Source organism: Rhinopithecus bieti, unplaced genomic scaffold (assembly GCF_001698545.2).
Source record: "Rhinopithecus bieti isolate Rb0 unplaced genomic scaffold, ASM169854v2 scaffold_26106, whole genome shotgun sequence".
Lineage (NCBI taxonomy): Eukaryota > Metazoa > Chordata > Mammalia > Primates > Cercopithecidae > Rhinopithecus > Rhinopithecus bieti.
Genome location: NW_016811748.1, coordinates 493,717 through 515,809, shown reverse-complemented (window position 1 = coordinate 515,809; position 22,093 = coordinate 493,717). Strand labels below are relative to the sequence as shown.

The 22,093-nt window shown below is 40.8% G+C and overlaps 2 protein-coding genes across 6 annotated transcripts in view; one reads left to right on the top strand and one right to left on the bottom strand.

Moving 5' to 3' along the window:
* Window positions 1-22,093, bottom strand: part of OR2B11 (olfactory receptor family 2 subfamily B member 11) — an 83,223-nt gene that overhangs the window by 57,037 nt on the left and 4,093 nt on the right. For 2 of the 5 annotated variants that reach the window (XM_017894988.1, XM_017894993.1), the window contains exon 2: window positions 1,605-1,739. The gene's annotated coding sequence lies outside the window, so the exon portion shown is untranslated. Of the gene's footprint in view, window positions 1-1,604; window positions 1,740-6,527; window positions 6,637-6,658; window positions 6,782-7,844; window positions 8,012-22,093 lie in introns of those variants that run through there. The other 3 variants (XM_017894990.1, XM_017894992.1, XM_017894989.1) reach the window with 3 other exon arrangements.
* The window catches only part of GCSAML (germinal center associated signaling and motility like), a 70,164-nt gene continuing 56,210 nt past the window's right edge, over window positions 8,140-22,093 (top strand). The window contains exons 1-2 of the mRNA XM_017894997.1: window positions 8,140-8,282; window positions 9,581-10,016. The gene's annotated coding sequence lies outside the window, so the exon portion shown is untranslated. The remainder of the gene's footprint in view (window positions 8,283-9,580; window positions 10,017-22,093) is intronic.

Sequence of the window (22,093 nt, the reverse complement as noted above, 5' to 3'; positions counted from 1 at the left end):
TTGTATGGCCTTATGCACTTTTTACTTTAGAATTTCAACTTTTTCTAGTTAATTTTTTTCTAAACAGATTCCTGTGTATTTGAAAGACAAACGATTTTTTAATTGAAATGCTTAAGCAGTTTTTAAGAAGTTAAAGCTGTTGTGCTTATTCTTTAGTTTATTTAATATAACTACATTTTAAGAGTTTGATTGAATGTTAAGTTCCTCTGAACTTTGGTTAATAAGCAGAAAGCATTACATGAGATTCTTGACATATGCTTTCAAGGAATCTCTTTAAAAAATGTTAAAGGTAGAAGTATTGAAATTTTAATTATGTATTTGCAAAATTTGAAAAATTATGTCTTGCAGCTTTTTAAATGCCAAAGTATGATACATATTTTCCCTTAGTAATATGACGATAATAACTGTAGTTACCATGGGCTAACTATATGCTACACGACATGCTAAATTCTTTATGTATATTTATCTTCTAATCTTTAGAAATGCCTAACAAGTTTGGCAGTTTTATTGTCTTCATTTTTATAACCATTATTCTTGATTCATTATAGTCATTTTTCTGTGCTTGATTATGTATGTTATGTATGTTTATGTTTGCTCATGCACTTTTATTTCTAATAATGTAATAAACATTTAGAAATTAGAAAACTGAGATTTAAAAGTGGAATAAATTGGCCGGGCGCGGTGGCTCAAGCCTGTAATCCCAGCACTTTGGGAGGCTGAGACGAGCGGATCACGAGGTCAGCAGATCGAGACCATCCTGGCTAACACGGTGAAACCCCGTCTCTACTAAAAAATACAAAAAACTAGCTGGGCGAGATGGCGGGCGCCTGTAGTCCCAGCTACTCGGGAGGCTGAGGCAGGAGAATGGCGTGAACCCAGAAGGCGGAGCTTGCAGTGAGCTGAGATCCGGCCACTGCACTCTAGCCGGGGCAACAGAGCGAGGCTCCACCTCAAAAAAAAAAAAAAAAAAAAAGTGGAATAAATTGTCCATGGGACACCCAGCTATAACATGCTCAGAGCCAGGATTAAAACTGGCATCTGTCTGATTCTGAAACCTGCGATGGTAACTACCATGACTGCAGAAATCTTCCTTGATCATTCTACGTCAATGGACTTACCTGTCTCTTTCTCCTCTCAGTCTTCTTTATTTTTTTCTTATACTCATTACTATTTGATGTGTGTGTAGATTTTTTTTATAGAGATGGGTCTTGCTTTGATAATCATACATGTTTATTTTTAATATACTATCTGTCTCTCTTGCTTTTCTGTTCACTGTTCTCCTAAAACAAGTCCAGGCATTTGTATGTGGTTTGTAGGTATTCGTTGATACTAAAATGAATGCATGTAATTAGTGTATTCTGTACACCTTCAGTGCATATATTATTAAAGATGTGATAGATTTCGTGTTTTCCTTTCTTTATATTGTTATTCCTATATTGCAGCAGTCCCCAATCTTTGGCACCAGGGACTGGTTTCGTGGAAGACAACTTTTCCATGGACTGGGCAAGGGGATGGTTTCAGGATGATTCAAGTACATTACATTTATTGCATACTTTATTTCTATTATTATTGCATTGTAATATATAATGAAATATAAAACTCACCATAATGTAGAATCAGCGGGAGCCCTGAGCTTGTTTTCCTGCAACTAGACAGTTCCATCAGAGGGTGATAGGAGACAGTGACACCCGAAATGTGGTGCTTATGTCCAGTCTACTCCGTAATCTTGGCTGCTGTCACTGCAAAAAACAAAGACAGGATGTTGGAAATGGAAGCAGGTGTTTCAGTGATACTATTGACAAGGAAATGTCAGTCCTCCTGTGGAGAACAGCAAAGGCTTTGCTGTCCTTAAATTTTACATAACATTTTGTATTATTGGTCTTTCTCTGTGTTATTTTTTTTTCCTGATATCTCTCCTCTCTTCTTCCTCTTCTTTAATGGTACATCTAATCCTGTTCTTTTATTCTAAAATTTTTAATGCTTTTCAATGCCTGCAGGTCTTTACTGAATACTTCTATAATCATTTAACTCCAATTCTATTTCAATAGCTAGGCTGCCCATCTGGTATTTCTATTGGTTATTATACTTATCACAAACTTGATAAATCTGAAATTCTGTGCAATAGATAATTTTCTTGTGGTAGTTAAAAAATATGTTCAATAATTATTTGAAACTCTTCAAAAAGTATGAGGTATCTTCAAAAGTTCATGGGAAATGCATATTATGAAGAAACTATGCATAGATTTCAGAAATATTTTGCACCTAAATAAACTTGTACTAACTTGTTATAACACATCTGAATAGGATCTAATTTGAGGAATTATAAGAAAACTAAGACACCAATTTGAAAAGAGGTCCTATTAGAGCAACATGAATTCTGCCAAAATTAACGCAAGAATAAACATCAAATTTATGGCAATTTTGGGTGAAATAGTAAAATCACTGGTTCTTTATGACAAGTTTATGAGGACAATGCTCTCTAACATTCGCAAGTTTACAAATGAATAACTCATTTGAAGAAGGGATGGTAAGATATTGAAGATAAAGCCTGCAGTGGCAGACAATTCACATTAGTTCACCAGGAAAAAAAAAAATCTTGTTCATGTCCTGCTTTAGGAATAACAATAGCACAAACAACAGCCAACACCATAGCCATCTCAATTGGTTAAATTTACACAATTTTGAAAAATTTTCCACTCAATAGTTTCAAAAACTCTTGTTCCCAGATCAACTGCAGCAAGAGCAGAGCTTTCAACTGATATTTTGCATAAGTGGAATCAAGATCCTGAAGCATTTCTTCCAATAATTTTAAGAGGAGGTCAAACACAGCCGTTCCAGTGAAATCCTCAAGACTTTCTAGAGGGCCCAAAACAAAAAAACTCCAATAACACATGCTATTATGAGAGTATTTTGAGAAAATTAGCCAAAGTTTTAGAAGGAAAACTTCCAGGAAATTTCACCAGAGAATTCTTCTCCACCATAACAATATTCCTCCTCATTTCTCTCATCAAAAAAAGACAAATTTGCCAGAGTTTCAATAGAAAATTATTAGGCATCCACCTTATAACCCTGATTTTGCTCCCACTAACTTCCTTTTTCTTTTCTGATTTAAAAAAAACTTGAAAGGACACCCATTTTTCTTCAGTTAATAATGTAAAAAAGACTGTCTTGACATGGTTAAATTCCCAGGACCTTAGTTTTTTGTAGGGATAGACTAAAGGCCAGTATTATTGCTTATAAATGTGTCTTGAACTTGATGAAGCTTGTGTTGAGAAATAAAATTTCCGTATTTTACTTTTGTGTTTTACTTTCATTTTTTCACAAACTTATTGAAGTCCTTTCATAGACCCTAATTCTCTTCTTCTTGAAGGTATGTCCAGCTTCAGCATCCTTTCTTGTGAATAGAATGTGACAGAAGTGACCATGTGTGACTTCTGAGTCTAGGTCATCAAAGATTTTGCCACTTACGCTTTCCTTTTTCCTAAGCCACTCACGCTGGAAGAAACCAACAACTATTTGGTGAGAATAATCAAGCAGCCAAGGAGCCCTACAAAAACATCCATGTGGAGAGAACCTAAGGCCTTCAATGACAAACACCACCAACTCGTGGGCCGTGAATGTGAGCAAACTGGAAAGTGGATCTTCTACTTTTGGTCAAGCCTTTGGATGCCCCAGTTGAAATCTGACTGTAACCACATGAGATATCCAGAGGCACAACCACCATGATAAACTGTTCTTGAATTACTCGTTTACAAAAACTCAATTAGGTAATAAATACTGTGAGTTTATGCCACAAAATTTTGGGGTTATATGTTATGAAACAATAGATAGCAATTTCACTCTTTCAACATCCATTTTATTTTTATACAATAATGTATTTTTAATAATGGGATATGTATTGAGAAATGCACCGTTGTGTAATATCACTGTTGTGTGAACATTGTAAGATGTACTTACACAAACCTAGGTGGTATAGCCTATCACACACCTAGAGTATATGGTAGAGCCTATTGCTCCTAAACTACAAACCTGTGCAATACGTTACTGTGCTGAATACTGTAGGCAACTGTAACACAATGGTCAGCATTTGTGTATATAACATACAAAAGGCAGAGTAAAAACAAGGTATAAAAGATTAAAAAATGGTACACTTGAATATGGCATTTACCTCAGGTGGTCTGCTAATTTTCATGGTCACATGAAGATTCCACTGAGATATATCTTCCCAAAGGTGACAGCTTTGATTATGTGCACCATCCATGAAGGTCCCCTTTACCTTGCTTTTCCTGACTTGTCAAGTGCATGATGATGTGGCAAGCCAGCGCAAGAACTGAACTCTGTTCTCTTTCTATTGAGTTCTGCAGCTATTTATACTGAGTTTGGTACCTAGACTTTGTAGACCCCATTTCTTTGACATTCTTGGTAGAATCAGAGCATCTTCATCCCATTGTGCTATCCTTGTGTTACTGTTATGTTTTATGATGCCTAAAGTTATTTTATAGATGAATAATCTGAGGGTAGACCATAGGCATAGAACCTTTGAGCCTATTGTTTGAGCCAGCCTCACAGAGAGGACAGTTAGTGGTTTTCCCGGGATCAGCATCAATTTGGATAAACATTGCTGTCAGTTACTATGAAACTGGTTACATTTTCTATTCGGGTTTTTTTTTTTTTTTTTGTCTTAAGAAAACATCTTTAATCCATAGAGCATGTTTTCTATGGTTTTACACCCACTAGGGTCACAGGCTTTTTTCTGCCTTAAGATATGGCCAATGATCACATTGGGACCTAGACATTAGGTGCACAGAATTACATACAAACTGTACTCTAAATACTCTTCATTTTAGGATAAAACTATTGGTACATATATACTTTTATTACAATTCTTATGCTTACTTTTCTGAATAGCATTACTTCATCAAAGATTATTTGAACCTTTAATGGCCACACTAACGAATGTTGACCAGAGAAACATTGTTCCTTCGAGTGGCATTTTAGGAAAACAAAGATTCCTTGGGTCCAATGGGCAGTATTTTTAGTTGGTAGGCAGAGAACTCCACATGAAATCCTGAATCAAACACTGCTCCACTAAAATATTCTGTGGCTAAAGATGAAAAATTTTACAATCAGAAGCAATAAAAACTAGACACATTTTGAAGTAAATCTTTCCCTTTCTTGTCCTTCACTTGCCTCCTGGCATGCAGCTCTCCCACCTGTCCCTTATGATTCTGTTCTCTCTTCTTCTGCCCCACCATTGACTTTTCCTTCTTGCTTTTTGTTCTGAAATTATTTTCCCGTCATAAATTCTCAAATTGTTTGTTCCATCTAAAGATCCATCTTTACCATGAGCCAGATATGTAAGCAACTGCAGAATTTAAATCTAGTGCATGAGTTCAGAGTCATACATGAACTAAGAAGTTATAATGAACAATTTTTAAAAACTAGACAAGGAAATCAAATATTAATCAAATGATTTAGAATTCTTTAGGGCACATATGGCCCAGGGTTGCTTGACATATCAACTTGTACACCTGTTAATTGAAACATCAGATGCTAAATCCTGGATGACAAAATGTGATTTGGTCTGACCTGGTGGTCAGCATTGTGCCATACCTTTGGAATTGACAGAGAAAGACAGGAAACATGTAGAATTCCTCTTTCCAAAATAAATATCAGGGTCAAACTCATTCATAAAAACAATAAAATTATTAAACCATGGAAGAATTTGGAGATAGACTATAAAATTTATTGTCACAACTCAGAGTTAAATAAAACAGGTTTTCATTAAAAACCAAATTATGTAAAAGTTGTAAAACTTAAAATCTTAATAACAGGAATAATTATATAATAAAAGCTATCACAAATACTCAACAGGAAACCAGAAATTTTAATTATTTTGCCATTTGTTTTACTATCAACTCTGATTATTGTGTTTCTTAAAAGAAACAAATATACCATTATGAGGTGATCAGAAGCAGACAAGGAGGTTAGACATTCCCTCATTTATTCACTCAGCAACTCTGCCACAGAACTAAACCTATGCCAAGTGCCCTGGTGGGCACAGCATGTGGTGCTGAGAAATGATTGCATTGCCCTTTCCCCAACTCAGGGAGCCCACAGTCTGAGGATGTATGGACAAAAACACTAAAGCAAGTACATGTAAAAGAAGAGTAAATGCTATAATAAAGTAAGATGTTGGGAGGGAGGGCAGGGGAGCCATGGCATTCGAGGGACCCAAATGCCTCACTGAGGTGACATTTATGCCATGACCAGGATAACAACAGAAGTCCAGCCCTACACAAGTCTGGGAACAGTATGTCAGGGAGATGCCACTCCTGGTGCAGAGACATGCAGGCAGAGGTGACATTGGCAGAGGATGTGAGAAAGAGGCCGGTGTGGGCTAGAAGGAGCCTGGGGGAGAGAAGAAAAGAGGGAGGATGACTCTGGGGCCTGGAAGAAGATACTGATCTGTTTCTCTCTGACAACATTGTCCCCAAACTTAGCACCTTTAAACAACAAATGCTTACTATCTCATGATTCATGTGGACCAGAATCTGGACACTGCGTTGCTGGCTGCCTCCACATGGGGCTCCGAGGCTGGGGCTGTGTTCTCAGCTGAAGCTGGGCTGTGGGAGGATTGGCTTCCAAGCACACTCACGTGGGTATTGTCCAGGGTCAGTGTAGACTGAGAGCCTGAGTGTCTCCCGGGGCCTGGGCACTCCCTCATTCTCTGTTGTGTAGGCCTCTGCCTAGGGCAGCTCGTAACACTGGAGCTTGCTTTCTGAATTTGAGGAATACAGTAGAAAGACAGGGAGATAATTACATATTGACAGAGAAAGACAAAGACACAGGCAGAGAATGAGGGAGAAAATACTGGACAGAGTAAGTAGATGAGAGAAATAGAGAGACAGAAAGATTGAGAGAGGAAACACAGAAGTGACTAGGAGAAAATGACAGCTCTTTTGATAATAACATAATGAGAATTGCAATAGACTGAACATTTCCCCACCAAAAACTTTATACGTTGAAATCGTAGCTCCCAGTGTAACAGTGCTAGGAAGTGGGAGGTAATTAGGTTCTGAATCCTCATGAATGTGATTACCGGCTCTATAAAAGAAACCCCAGAGAGCTCCTTACTCCACTATCTGTCAGGTAAAAATACAATGTAAAGTCTACAGTCTTCAACTCAGAAGACAGAGTTCTCACCAGAGCCCAACCACGCTAGTGTTCTGATCTTCAACTTCTGTCCTCCATAACTGTGAGAAAGAACATTCTGTTGTTGATAAGTGGCTCAGTCTATCTTTGCTGTAACAGCCTGACCTAAGACAGAAGTGTTATCCCATTATGTCCATTGCATTCTGTTGATTAGAAGTGAGTCACTAACCCCTTAGTATTGTGTGCCTTCCTGTAAGCCTTGCCCACCACATAGGCCAAAATGAAGGACATGGGTCTGATTCTGAAAATAATGAGAAGGCACTGAAAAGAGTAATGTCAGAGGATGACACTCTCTGAATTCCATTTCATCTCAAACTCTTACTGGTGCAGAATGAAAAATGAGGCTGAGAGGGGAAGCGACTTTCCAATATCACACTGCTGGATATAGGCCTGTCTGAGGTGTACTCTATGCTACCTCCCATTCCTTCTTATAGTTCCTTTATCCCTAAGTGTGTGCATTATCTACATGGGATGCCACACTATGAGTTACAAGTTTTATCTCATACACACCTGATGAGTTCCCTAGGAAGAAGATGCTGGCATGTTACCTACTGTACGTGTTGAAAGGCCCCTAAACCCACAATAACTTTTCTAGTGTCACAAAACTGTAAGAAAAAGTAGGTTCTTACCCACATCTGTGACCTCACACCTGAGGCCCTGGCTGTATTCAGGTCTTTCCGGGGAACTGAGGGCTGTGTTTGCATAATTGTACACAGGTAAAGAATTAACATGCAGGGATAGTGAGCAGTCAGTGGCCCAGCAAGGCCTTGGGGTAGGTCTTATGGAAGCAAGGAGCCCAGAGGATGAAACTTTGAAAAAGTGATCTTACTTCCTTGGTGACAGACCCCAACAGAACTTAGAATTCTGGTAACCAAGCACCCACATCCTAGAGACAGCCCTGTATCCAGGTGGGAAATGCTTGAGAGCACAATGTGCACCTGCTAGATCTCAACTCTCTTAGGCTCTTGCTTCAGGAAGGCCTAAAGTGAAAATCTTTTCGGAGATGCTGACATTGGCTTATTCCTCACCGTAGATGTCTCTGGAGATTTTGCAGGGGTTGCCCAGAGGTAATATGTTAAGTCTAGGGCGGGCTCCTCCAGCCTAGGTCTCATCAATGCTTTCATTGTCCTTTGCTTTAGAATGTAAGGAAAATCAGGAACTTAAAATTGGAAAATTGACCAAAACTACATTTTTGTGAGATTCCCTAAGGTTCGTTGTTGTTGTTGTTATTTTGTTTTAGACAGGACCTCACTCTGTCACCCAGGCTGGAGTTCAGTGGCACAATCGCAGCTCACTGCAGCCTAGATCTTCTGAGATCAAGCAATTCTCTCACCTCAGCCTCCGAAGTAGTTGAGGGACTACAGGTGCACACCATCACACCTGGCTAATATATATATTTTTTATTTTTAGCAGAGATGAAGTCTCATTATGTTGCCCAGGCTTGTCTTGAACTCCTGAACTCAAGCAATCCTCAATGTCTGATACATAACTTTGCTAGGTGTAGGATTCTTAGTTGACAGTTTTTTCTTTTTTTCTGTGAGCACTGGCTAAAGAAAGTTTAAAAAGAAGAAATAGAGAAACTTCAAGTAAAGCAATAAAATGAACAAAATTAAGAGCTAAGAAACAACAAAGACTGAGTACTGAGGTTGTAATTATGGCAGCTAATGATAGAATGGATCCAGTCAGAGAGTTCAGGCAGAACTGTACTTGCAGAGAGTAGAAGTCTGAGGGTGAAGGTGTCCTAAATGAGGCCAATTGGAAGACTTGTTTATTACAGAATCAAAGACAATGCATGGGAACACACCATGCCAAATCCAAACAGGCTGAGGTGGTGCTCTGTGCAAAGGTTTATGGGAAGAAAAGCTACCATTATAACATCAAGTTTTTTTAAAAATTAAGAAGTATCATCAGAACATGGCAGTTATAGTCGGATAAGGTTAACGTTTCAAGTTGTAATTCAGTGTTTGGTTTGGTGGGTGTCACAAAGCAAAAAGTGTGTCTGTTGGCCAAGAAGTACAGGTGTTCTAGTTTGTGAAAATAAAAATCCCATGACTAGAGACAGTAGAGGAGAAAAAAAGGGATTGGATGGGATGGCAAACACAGGTTCCTGGAAATTTATATTAAAATAAGGTTTACAAAGGAGGACAGTGTGCATCTCAGTCATCAGTGCTCCCTGCAATGGAGTATTTCTGCCCATGATAAATACACCATAATATGTGAGAGGTGAAAAGCAGCCTACATTATGCTTCCCACACCAGATGCCTTGACTTGGGGCTCTGTTCCCAGGGAAAAAGAGTACATCTTTGAAGTAGTTTTGGAGCAGGAGGTATCTTCCAAATTCCAACAAAGTATCTTATATTTCTAGGTGATCCTGAGACCTCTGGAGAAGAAACAAATGAAGGCCATGAAACTTCCTTGAACTAGTGGAAATCCATAAGAAAATCTGACATTATGTTCTATTCTCTTGGAAGGTAGAAATAATGTTTGACTTCTGTTTTGTTGACAAGAAGTGAGGCCAGACCACCCATCTGAGCAAGGCTACCTGGGGCAATTACCTCACACGTGGAAAACATTGGAGTCCATCTGTTTCCAATCTGCTGTTTTCCAAAAATTAAGGAAGTTCAGTTTTCGCTTTGATATCCTGTTTCTAACAATCCCAGTGCCAGGGCTGTCCTGTTTCTACAAGTGACAATGACAAATATGAGCCTGAAGGAAGATGAGCTGATGGCATTCCCAGCTTATTACCACTCCTTGGGGGGCCTTATCTTACATACATGGATTCAATTCATAGACTTAGCTGGGTGAGTATCTATTATTCAGCTGCATTAGAAGTGACTACTTAAGACTTAGGTGTGTGGTGAAATGAGGCAGGATTTTCTCCTCATAATTGCCATCTTACTATCACTGAATCATAGCTAAAATCAGGAAATTATTCAAGAAGAAACAGAAATGTAATGTTATGAGGACATACATTTAGAGATTGGTGGAAAGGCCTTCATAATTTTGTGGCGTGCTCTTTGAGCTAGAATTATAGTTGACATGATACATGTGCAGAACGTGCAGGTCTGTTACACAGGTATACATGTACCATGGTGGTTTGCTACACCCATTAACCCATCATCTACATTAGGTATTTCTCCTAATGCTATCCCTCTTCTAGCCCCCAACTCCCTGAAGGCCCCCGGTGTGTGATGTTCCCCTCCTTGTGTCCATGTGTTCTCATTGTTCAACTCCCACTTATGAGTGAGAATATGTGGTGTTTGGTTTTCTGTTCTTGTGTCAGTATGCTGATAATGATGGTTTCCAGCTTCATCCATGTTCCTGCAAAGGACATGAACTCATCATTTTTTATTGCTTAATAGTATTCCATGGTGTATATGTGCCACATTTTCTTTATCCAGTCTATTGTTGATAGGCATTTGGGTTGGTTCCAAGTCATTGCAGCAGTGAACACTGCTGCAATAAATATATGTGTGCATGTGTCTTTATAGTAGAATAATTTATAATCCTTTGGGTATATACCCAGTAATGGGATGCTGGGTCAAATGGTATTTCTGGTTCTAGATCCTTGAGGAATTGCTACACTGTCTTCCACAATGGTTGAACTAATTTACACTCCAACAGTGTAAAAGCATTCCTATTTCTCCACATCCTCTCCAGCATCTGTTGTTTCCTGACTTTTTAATGATCGCCATTCTAACTGGTGTGAGATGGCATGTCACTGTGGTTTTGATTTGCATTTCTCTAATCACCAGTGATGAACTTTTTTCACATTTGATGGCCACATAAATGTCTTCTTTTGAGAAGTGTCTGTTTATATCCTTTGCCTACTTTTTGATGTTTTTTTTTTCTTGTAAATTTAAGTTCTTTGTAGATTCTGGATATTAGACCTTTGTCAGATGGATAGATTGCGAAAACTTTCTCCCATTCTGTAGGCTGCCTGTTCACTCTGATGATAGTTCTTTTGCTGTGCCGAAACTCTTGTTTAATTAGATCCCATTTGTCAATTTTGGCTTTTGTTGCCATTGCTTTTGGTGTTTTAGTCATTAAGTCTTTGCCCATGCCTATGTCCTGAATGGTACTGCCTGGATCTTCTTCTGAGGTTTTTATGGTTTTAGGTCTTATGTTTAAGTCTTTAATCCATCTTGAGTTAATTTTTGTTTAAGGTGTAAGGAAGATAGATGTCCAGTTTCAGTTTTCTGCATATGGCTAGCCAGTTTTCCCAACACCATTTATTAAAGAAGGAATCCTTTCCCCATTGCTTGTTTTTGTCAGGTTTGTCAAAGATCAGATGGTTGTATGTGTATGGTCTTATTTCTCAGTTCTCTATTCTATTCCATTGGTCTATGTGTCTGTTTTGGTACCAGCATCATGCTATTTTGGTTACTGTAGCCTTATAGTATAGTTTGAAGTTGGGTAGTGTGGTACCTCCAGCTTTGTTCTTTTTGTTTAGCAATGTCTTGGCTATTTGGGCTCTTTTTTGGTTCCAAATGAATTTTAAAATAGTTTCTTCTAATTCTATGAAGAATGCCAATTGTAGTTTAATGGGAATAGCATTGAATTCTTTTATAAATTACTTTGGGCAGTATGGCTATCTTCATGAACTAATTCTTCCCATCCATGAGCATGGAATGTTTCATTTGTTTGTGTCCTTTCTGATTTCTCTGAGCAGTGGTTTGAACAATGGTTCTCCTTGAAGACGTCCTTCACATCTCTTGTAAATTGTATTCCTAGGTAATTTATTCTCTTTGTAGCAATTGTGAATGGGAGTTCACTCATGGTTTGACTATCATTGGTGTACAGAAATGTGTGTGAGTTTTGCCAACTGATTTTGTATCCTGAGACTTTGCTAAGTTACTTATCAGCTTAAGGAGATTTTGGGCTGAGACAATGGGGTTTTCTAAATACATCATCATGTCTTCTGCAAACAGAGACAATTTGACTTCCTCCCTTCCTATATGAATACCCTTTATTTCTTTCTCTTGCCTGATTGCCCTGGCCAGAACTTCCAATGCTATGTTGAATAGGAGTGGTGAGAGAGGGCATTCTTGTCTGTTGCCGGTTTTCAAGTATGCTTCCAGATTTTGCCCATTCAGTATGATATTGGCTATGGGTTTGTCATAAATAGCTCTTACTATTTTGAGGTGCGTTCCATCAGTACCTAGTTTATTGAGAGTCTTTTGCATAAAGGTGTGTTGAATTTTATTGAAGGGCTTTTCTGCATCTATTGAGATAATCATGTGGNTCATTGGTTTAGTCATTTTGAGATAGTCATTTTGTCATTGGTTTTGTTTATGTAATTGATCATGTTTATTGATTTGTGTATGTTGAACCATCCTTGCAACCCAGGGATGAACCTGACTTGATCGCGGTGGATAAGCTTTTGATGTGCTGTTGGATTTGGTTTTCCAGTATTTTATTGAGGATTTTTGCATCAATGTTCATGAGGGATACTGGCCTGAAATTTTCTTTTTCTGTTGTATCTCTGCCAGATTATGGTATCAGGATGACGCTAGACTCACAAAATGAGTTAGGGAGGAGTCCCTCTTTTTCCACCTTTTGGAATAGTTTCAGAAGGAATGGTATCAGCTCCTCTTTGTACCTCTGGTAGAATTCGGCTGTGAATCCATCTGGACCTGGGTCTCATTACTGCCTCAATTTGAGAACTTGTTATTGGTCTATTCAGGGATCCAACTTCTTCCTGGTTTAGTCTTGGGAGGATGTATGTGTTCAGGAATTTACCCATTTCTTCTAGATTTTCTAGTTGATTTGCGTAGAGGTGTTTATAGTATTCTCTGATGGTAGTTTGTGGGATTTCTGTGGGATCAGTGGTGATATCTCCTTTATCATTTTTATTGTGTCTATTTGATTCTTCTCTCTTTCCTTCTTTATTAGTCTGGCTTGTGGTCTATCCATTTTGTTAATCTCTTCAAAAACCAGCTCTTGGATTCATTGATGTTTTGAAGGGTTTTTCGTATATCTATCTCCTTTAGTTCTGCTCTGATCTTAGTTATTTCTTGTCTTCTGCTAGTTTTTGAATTTATTTGCTGTTGCTTCTCTAGTTATTTTTTAATCATGATGTTAGGGTGTCGATTTTAGATCTTTCCTCCTTTCTCCTGTGGGCATTCAGTGCTATAAATTTCCCTCTAAACACTGCTTTAGCTGTGTCCCAGAGATTCTGGTATGTTGTGTCTTTGTTCTAATTGGTTTCAAAGAACTTATTACTTCTGCCCTAATTTCATTATTTACCCAGGAGTCATTCAGGAGCAGGTTGTTCAGTTTTCATGTAGTTTCGTGGCTTTGAGTGAATTTCTTAATCCTGAGCTCTAATTTGATTGCACTATGGTCTGAGAGACTGTTATGATTTCTGTTCTACTGCATTTGCTGAGGAGTGTTTTACTTCCAAGTATGTGGTCAATTTTAGAATAAGTGTGATGAGGCGCTGAGAAGAATGTATATACTGTTGATTTGGGGTGGAGAGCTCTGTAGATGTCTATCAGGTCTGCTTGGTCCAGAGCTGAGTTCAAGTCCTGAATATCTTTGTTAATTTTCTGTTTCATTCATCTGTGTAATATTGACAGTGAGGTGTTAAAGTCTCCCCAGTTTATTGTGTGGGAATCTAAGTCTCTTACTATTATGATTGAGTGGGAGTCCAAGTCTCTTTGTAGGTCTCTAAGAACTTGCTTTATGAATCTGGGTGCTTCTATATTGGGTGCATATATATTTGGGATACTTAACTCTTCTTGTTGCATTGATCCTTTTTACCATTATGTAATGCCCTTCTTTGTCTTTTTTGATCTTTGTTGGTTTAAAGTGTGCTTTATCAGAGACTAGGATTGCAAAGTCTGCTCTTTTTTTGCTTTCCATTTGCTTGGTAAATATTCCTCCATCCCTTTATTTTGAGTGTATGTGTGTCTATGCATGTAGATGGGTCTCCTGAATACAGCACACCAATGGGTCTTGACTCTTTATCCAATTTGCCAGTCTGTGTCTTTCAATTGGGGCATTTAGCTCATTCATATTTAAGGTTAATATTGTTATATGTGAATTTGATCCTGTCATTATGATGCCAGCTGGTTATTCTGCCAGCTATTAGCTGAGCAGTTTCTTTATAGTGTCAATGGACTTTACAATTTGATATGCTCTTGCAGAGGCTGGTACTGGTTTTTCCTTTCCATGTTTCAGGAGCTCTTATAAGGCAGGCCTGGTGGTGACAAAACCTCTCAGCATTTGCTTGTCTGGAAAGGATTTCATTTCTCCTTTGCTTATGAAGCTTTGTTTGGCTGGATATGAAATTCTAGGTTGAAAATGCTTTCCTTTAAGAATGTTGAATATTGCCCCCCACTCTCTTCTGGCTTGCAGGGTTTCTGCAGAGAGGTCCACTGTTAGTCTGATGGGCTTCCCTTTGCGGGTAACCCGACCTTCCTCTCTGGCTGCCCTTAACATTTTTTCCTCATTTCAACCGTGGTGAATCTGATGATTATGTGTCTTGGGGTTGCTCTTCTCGAGGAGTACCTTAATGGTGTTCTCTGTATTTCCTGAATTTGAATGTTGGCCTGTCTTGCTAGGTTGGGGATATTCTCCTGGATAATAGTCTGAAGAGTGTTTTTCAACTTGGTTCCATTCTCCCTATCACTTTCAGGTACACCAATCAAATGTAGGTTTGGTCTTTTCACGTAATCCCATATTTCTTGGAGGCTTTGTTCATTCCTTTTCATTCTTTTTTCTCTTTGTCTTCACGATTCCATTACATTGATCTTCAATCTCTGATATCCTTTCTTCTGCTTGATCAATTTGGCTATTGATACTTGTGTATGCTTCAGGAAGTACTCGTGTTGTGTTTTTCAGCTCCATTAGGTCATTTATATTCTTCTCTAAACTGGTTATTCTAGTTAGCAATTCCTGTAATCTTTCTTCAAGGTTCTTAGCTTCCTTGCTTTGGGTTAGAACATGCTCCTTTAGCTCGGAGGAGTTTGTTTTTACCCACCTTCTGAAGCTTACTTCTGTCAATTCGTCAAACTCATTCTCTGTCCAGTTTTGTTCCCTTGCTGGTGAGGTGTTGTGATCCTTTGGAGGAGAAAAGGCATTCTGGTTTTTGGAATTTTCAGCCTTTTGTACTGGTTTTTCCTCATCTGTGTGGATTTATCTACCTTTGGTCTTTGACGTCGGTGACCTTCGGATGGGGTTTCTGTGTGGACATCCTTTTCATTGATGTTGATGCTATTCCTTTCTGTTAGTTAGTTTTCCTTCTGACAGTCAGGCAGGTCTGCTGGAGTTTGCTGGAGGCCCACTCCAGACCCTGTTTGCCTCATTATTACCAGCAGAGGTTGCAAAACAGCAAAGATCGCTGCCTGTTCATTCCTCTGGAAGTGTCATCCAAGAGAAGCACCCACCAGATGCCAGATCAGGCTCTCCTGTATGAGGTGTTTGTCAACCCCTGCTGGGAGGTGTCTCCCAGTCAGAAGGCATGGGGGTCAGGGACCCACTTGAGGAGACAGTCTGTTCCTTAGCAGAGCTTGAGCACTGTGTTGGGAGATCCACTGCACTCTTCGGAGCTGGCAGGCAGAAAGGTTTAAGTCTGCTGAAGCTGTGCCCACAGACACCCCTGCCCCCAGGTGTTCTGTCCCAAGGAAATGGGAGTTTTATCTATAAGCCCCTGACTGGGGCTGTTGCCTTTCTTTCAGAAATGCCCTGCCCAGAGAGGAGCAATCTAGAGAGGCAGTCTGGCTACAGTGGCTTTGCCGAGCTGTGGTGGACTCTGCCCAGTTCAAATTTCCTGGTGGTTTTAACACTGTGAGAGGAAAGCCGCCTACTCAAGCCTCAGTAATGGCAGATACCCCTCCCCCCACCAAGCTCAAGCGTCCCAGGTCACCTTCAGACTGCTGTACTGAGAGTGAGAATTTCAAGTCAGTGTTAGCTTGCTGGGTTCCATGGGGGTGGGATCCACTGAACTAGACCACTTGGCTTCCTGGCTTCAGCCCCCTTTCCAGGGCAGTGAACAGTTCTGTCTCACTGGCATTCAGGTGCCACTGGGGTACAAAAGAAACCTCCTGCAGTTAGCTTGGTGTCTGCCCAAATGGCCACCCAGTTTTGTGCTTGAAACCCAGGGCCCTGGTGGCACAGGCACCTGAGGGAATCTCCTGGTCTGCGGGTTGCGGAGACAGTGGGAAAAGCGCAGTACCTGGGCTGCAGTGCACCATCCCTCAGAGCACAGTCTCTTGCGGCTTCCCTTGGCTAGGAGAGGGATTTCCCTGACCCATTGCACTTCCTGGGTGAGGCAATGCTCCACCCTCTTTCTGCTCACACTCCATAGGCTGCACCCACTTTCTAACCAGTCCCAATGAGATTAGCTGGGTACCTCAGTTGGAAATGCAGAAATCACCCGCCTTCTGCGTTGATGTTGATGGGAGCTGCAGACCAGAACTGTTCCTATTTGGCCATCTTGCCAATGACCACCCCACCCCCCCGTGCACTTTTTTTTTTTTTTTTTTTGGATGGAGTCTCCCTCTGTGGCCAGGCTGGAGTGCAGTGGTGTGATCTCGGCTTACTGCAACCTCCACCTCTCAGGTTCAAGCCATTCTCCTGCCTCAGCCTCCCAAGTAGCTGGGATTACAGGTGCATGCCACCATGCCCAGCTAATTTTTGTAGTTTTAGTAGGGACAGGGTTTCACCATGTTGGCCAGGATGGTCTTGATCTCTTGACCTCTTGATCCGCCCACCTTGGCCTCCCAAAGTGCTGGGATTACAGGCATGAGCCACCACTCCCAGCCTGGATATCTCCTTTTAAGAATTGTCTATTCATGTCTTTAGCCCACTTTTTTTCTCTCTCACTGGTTTGAGTGCTTTGTAGATTTTAGATATTAGTCCTTTGTCAGATGTATTATATATTGCGAAGACTTTCTCCTACTCTGTCAGTTGTTTGTTAACTCTATTTCTTTTGCTGTGCAGAAGCTTTTTAGTTTACTTAAGTGCCATCTAGTTATCTTTGTTTGTGTTCCATTTGCTTTTAGGTTCTTGGTCATGAAGTCTTTGCCTAAGCCGATGGGTTTTTCCAATGTTACCTCATAGAATCTTTATGGTTTCAGGTCTTAGATTTAAGTCTTTGATCCATCTTGAGTTTTTTTTTTTTTTTTTTATAAAGTGAGAGATGAGGATCCAGTTTCATTCTACACGTGACTTGCCAATTATCCCAGCACTATTTGTTGAATAGGGTGTCCTTTCCCACTTTGTTTTGTTTGCGTTGTCAAAGATCAATTGACTGTAAGTATTTGGCTTTATTTATGGGTTCTCTATTTTGTTCCATTGGTCTATGTCCCTATTTTTTATACCAGTATCATGCTATTTTGGTGACTATTGCCTTATAGTATAGTTTGAAGTCAGGTAACATAATGCCTCCAGATTTGTTCTTTTTGCTTTGTCTTGCTTTGGCTATATGGGCTCTTTTTTGGTTCCATATAAATTTTAGGACTGTTTTTTCTAGTTCTGTGAAGAGAGAAGGTGGTATTTTGATGAGAATTGCACTGAACTTGTAGATTGCTTTTGGCAATATGGTCATTTTCACAATATTGATTCTACCCATCCATGAACATGGGATGTGTTTCCATTTGTTTGTGTCAACATCATTATTTTTAAAATGCTGCCATTTGACTATCACAAAACCGGAATATGTGGACTATGAATCACATAAAAGCTAAGGAGCCACCAGACAAGGCAGCCAGATAATGAGGTAAGTAATGAGAGCATGGAAAATGAATAAAAGCCTTTCAAATCTCTGACAAAGTAACTGAAGACAAGGACTTTTCCCCTGTGTGAAGTTTGTGGTTGACGCATTGTGGCACTGCAACAGTAATTTTAATTTTTAATATGCAAGAATATATTTAGAAATACAGTTTAAAATGTTTAAGAAAAAGGAATGGTAACTGATTAATATATAATAACTCTGTACCTTGATGAGGTCCTTGTAGGTCCAACAGCTTCCTGTGTTAATAGACGTAGTGTATTATTCCATTCTCACACTACTAGAAAGAACTACCAGAGACAGGGCAATTTATGAAGAAAAGAGGTTTAATTGACTCCCAGTTCTGCAGGCTGTACAGGAATCATGATTAAGAGGCCTTAGGAAACTTACAATCATGGTGGAAGGCGAAGGGGAAGCAAGCACTCTTAACATGATGGAGCAGGAGCAGAAGGAGGTGCCACACACTTTTAAAGAACCAGATCTTGTGAGAACTCATTCACTATCATGAGAATAGCAAGGAAGCAATCTGCCCCCATGATCCAGTCACCTCTCACTAGGCCCCTCATCCAATTTAATGTGAGATTTGGGTGGTGACACAAATCCAAGCTGTATCACATAGCAGTGATCAGACTCAGGAAGCACATTTATTATACTGACCACACCTACACTTAGTTAGCTGATAAGACTGCTATCTGTTGGTTGAGAGGGGAGGAGACCCAAAGAAGGACCAGAATATTGTCATTTAGGGTATGATGTTTAGGCTGTTAGGTGGACAGCAAAAATGGCAGAGGAGGGTAGGGTGGTACAATGAGTGATAGATGATCCGATGTGAATCGAAGGCCTGAAAACTACAAGAACAGGTGTGTTTTGCCACCTACAGTAGGAACACTCATGTCAATAAGGCAGGACCACTCCTTCTTGTGTATTTCTGAAAACACAGGAATTCCTAATCTCTCATTCCCTCTTTTCTAAATGTCATAAGACAATTTGTAGTCCTGTGTTGACATTACGGATTTTGGTTGAGTTTAGACATTTAAAAGATACTGGACCCTAGGTCTGTGACAGTGCAGTTATTGAACACAGGTGATGAGTATCGAACAACTTGAGTAAATGATTCCTTGTGTCCATGTTACAACTTTCAAGTTCCAATTCATGCTGACTTAGTTCTAGATCATCATTGTATTCTCATGATGATATCTGTAGATACAATATGCTCATAATAGATTGTTTCCAAACTGTCCCTTAAACTGGTTTCTCTGTAACTTTCATGTTGTTTTTTAAAAAAACCCCAGATCTAATTGCACTTTATATACGGCTAGAGATCAGACAGTAACCCTTTTCTGAGTTTAAGGTCTACAGTCCTTTCAGATTAGACCTCAAATGGACACATCCTGTACCTGTACAGCAGAGCTCGGGAAAACCAGAGGGATGTAATTGTAACCCTCTGTTTACACTGCATCCTTACTTCTTCAGCAGCTGAGTCCTTGTCAAGCCAAAAGCAGTGATAGTAGAAAATTATATTCGTACAGCCAACATTTAATTGTTGACATACAGAAAATACTTTTTTTCAGTTAATTTCTTTTTTTTTTTTTTTTTAGACGGAGTCTTGCTCTGCCGCCCAGGCTGGAGTGCAGTGGCTGGCTCTCAGCTCACTGCAAGCTCTGCCTCCCGGGTTCACGCCATTCTCCTGTCTCAGCCTCCCGAGTAGCTGGGACTACAGGCGCCCGCCACCTCGCCCGGCTAGTTTTTGTATTTTTAGTAGAGACGAGGTTTCACCGGGTTAGCCAGGATGGTCTCGATCTCCTGACCTCGTGATCTGCCCGTCTCGGCCTCCCAAAGTGCTGGGATTACAGGCTTGAGCCACCGCGCCCGGCCTAATTTCTTAATTATAGGTGAGATATACGTTCCCAGCCCAAATACTCGATGAGTGTCTATTAAATAATGTGAACATTTAGTTTGCTTTCACTGAAGGAGTGCAGGTCATAAGACACACTTACTGCCAAAATAAACCTCTGCAATGATCCTGATTATTCTGTTTAACTGATCTCTGGGCACTGTATAATATTGACTGGAAAGGCACAAAAGAACATTCCTTGCTTTTCTGCTCTTTTGTGAGTGGACATGGCAAGGAAGAAAATCCTTTCACCTTTGCACAATCAAAGCTGCTTTTGGTCTTTTGGATAATGTCAGACTAATCACTGAGTAAGAAGACTGGACCAAATCTTTAACAATTCAGAGGAAAATGAATTCAGGGCTCCCTTATTCTCAAGGGCCCCAGGCTATTTTCCGCAAAATGTACAGGTATTGTGGGTAACTTATTACTAGGTGTCTTCTTCCTGTCTAAACCTGCAGTTCACAGTGCAAGGCTGGCACAGAGTGTGAGACAATACTCTTTATGCAGTGGATTTTAAATCATTGGAACACAGAAGTGTAAAATGTGGAAACGTGAGAGCTGATCATATTAATTGAAGCTATTGTTCCACAAATTTTAGGAGATTGTATCCAGTAGCAGAGAAATTGGTTCATGGTTAGTAGATTCTGACAAAACATTGGTTTTATATTATTTACTTTCTGAAAAGAACAAAAGTGTGTTTAAAAAATTTTATTTTAAAGGTCTATCCAGTTAACTTGCTTGACTAGATCAGACGGCTGAGAAAAAAGTTTTAGCTTCCTTCTCTTCACAAATATCTTTACTTAAACGTCTTGCCCTTCAGTGCTAGATAATCAGCAAGCAAGAGAGACTTGCTAAAACTGTGGGTGGTGGAATGGATCCTCCGCACTGAGAGTACAGAACAACACATGCCCTTTTCTAATCATTGTGTGTGCGGAATTAGTGGGTTCTTGGTCTCATTGACTTCAAGAATGAAGCTGCGGACACTCGCGGTGAGTGTTACAGTTCTTAAAGACGGTGTGTCCAGAGTTTGTTCCTTCAGATGTTCAGATGTGTCTGGAGCTTTTCCTTCTGGTGGGTTCATGGTCTCGCTGTCAGGAGTGAAGCTGCAGACCTTCCTGATGTTACAGTTCTTAAAGGCAGCGCATCTGTAGTTGTTCATTCTTCCCGGTGGGTTCATGGTGTCGTTGGCTTCAAGAGTGAAGCTACAGGCCTTCCCAGTGAGTGTTACAGCTCATAAAGGCAGCATGGACCCAAAGAGTGAGCAGCAGCAAGATTTATGGCAAAAGCAAAAGCACAAAGCTTCCACAGTGTGGAAGGGGACCCCAGCGGGTTGCCACTCCTGGCTGGGGCAGCCTGCTTTTATTCCCTTATCTGACCCCACCCACATCATGCTGATTGGTCCATTTTACAGAGAGCTGATTGGTCCATTTTACAGAGTGCTGATTGGTACGTTTACAATCCTTGAGCTAGACACTGCTAGACAGAAAAGTTCTCTTAGTCCCCACTAGGTTAGCTAGACACAGAGTTAGCCAGATACAGAGTACCAATCGGTGTATTTATAAACCTTGAGCTAGACACAGAGTACTGATTGGTGTATTTACAAACCCTGAGCTAGACAGAGTGCTGATTGGTGTATTTAGGATCCTCTAGCTAGACATAAAAGTTCTCCAAGTCTCCACCAGATTAGCTAGATACAGAGTACTGATTGGTACACATACAATCCTCTTGCTAGATACAAAAGTTCTCCAAGTCCCCATCAGGCTCAGGAGCCCAGCTGGCTTCACCTAGTGGATCCTGCAGGGGGCTGCAGGCAGAGCTGCCCGCCACTCCCGAGGCGGGCCTGCACTCCTCAGCCCTTGGGCTGTCGATGGGACTGGGCGCCACGGAGCAGGGGGCGGCGTCCATCGGGGAGGCTCCGGCGGGATGGGAACCCACCGCAGGCGGGGAGGTCGGACATGGCAGGCTGCGGGTCCCGACCCCTGCCCTGCGGGTAGGCGGCTAAGGCTCCGTGAGAATTGGACCACAGCGCCGGCGGACAGGCACTGCTGGGGTACCCCGTGCACCCTGTGCAGCTGCTGGCCCGGGTGCTAAGCCCCTCACTGCCCTGGGCCGGTGGCGCCGGCCGGCCGCTCCGTGTGCGGGCCCGCAGAGCCCGTCAGAACTCACTGGCCCGCGAGCGCCGCGCGCAGCCCCGGTTCCCGCCCGCGCCTCTCCCTCCACACTTCCCCGCAAGCAGAGGGAGGCGG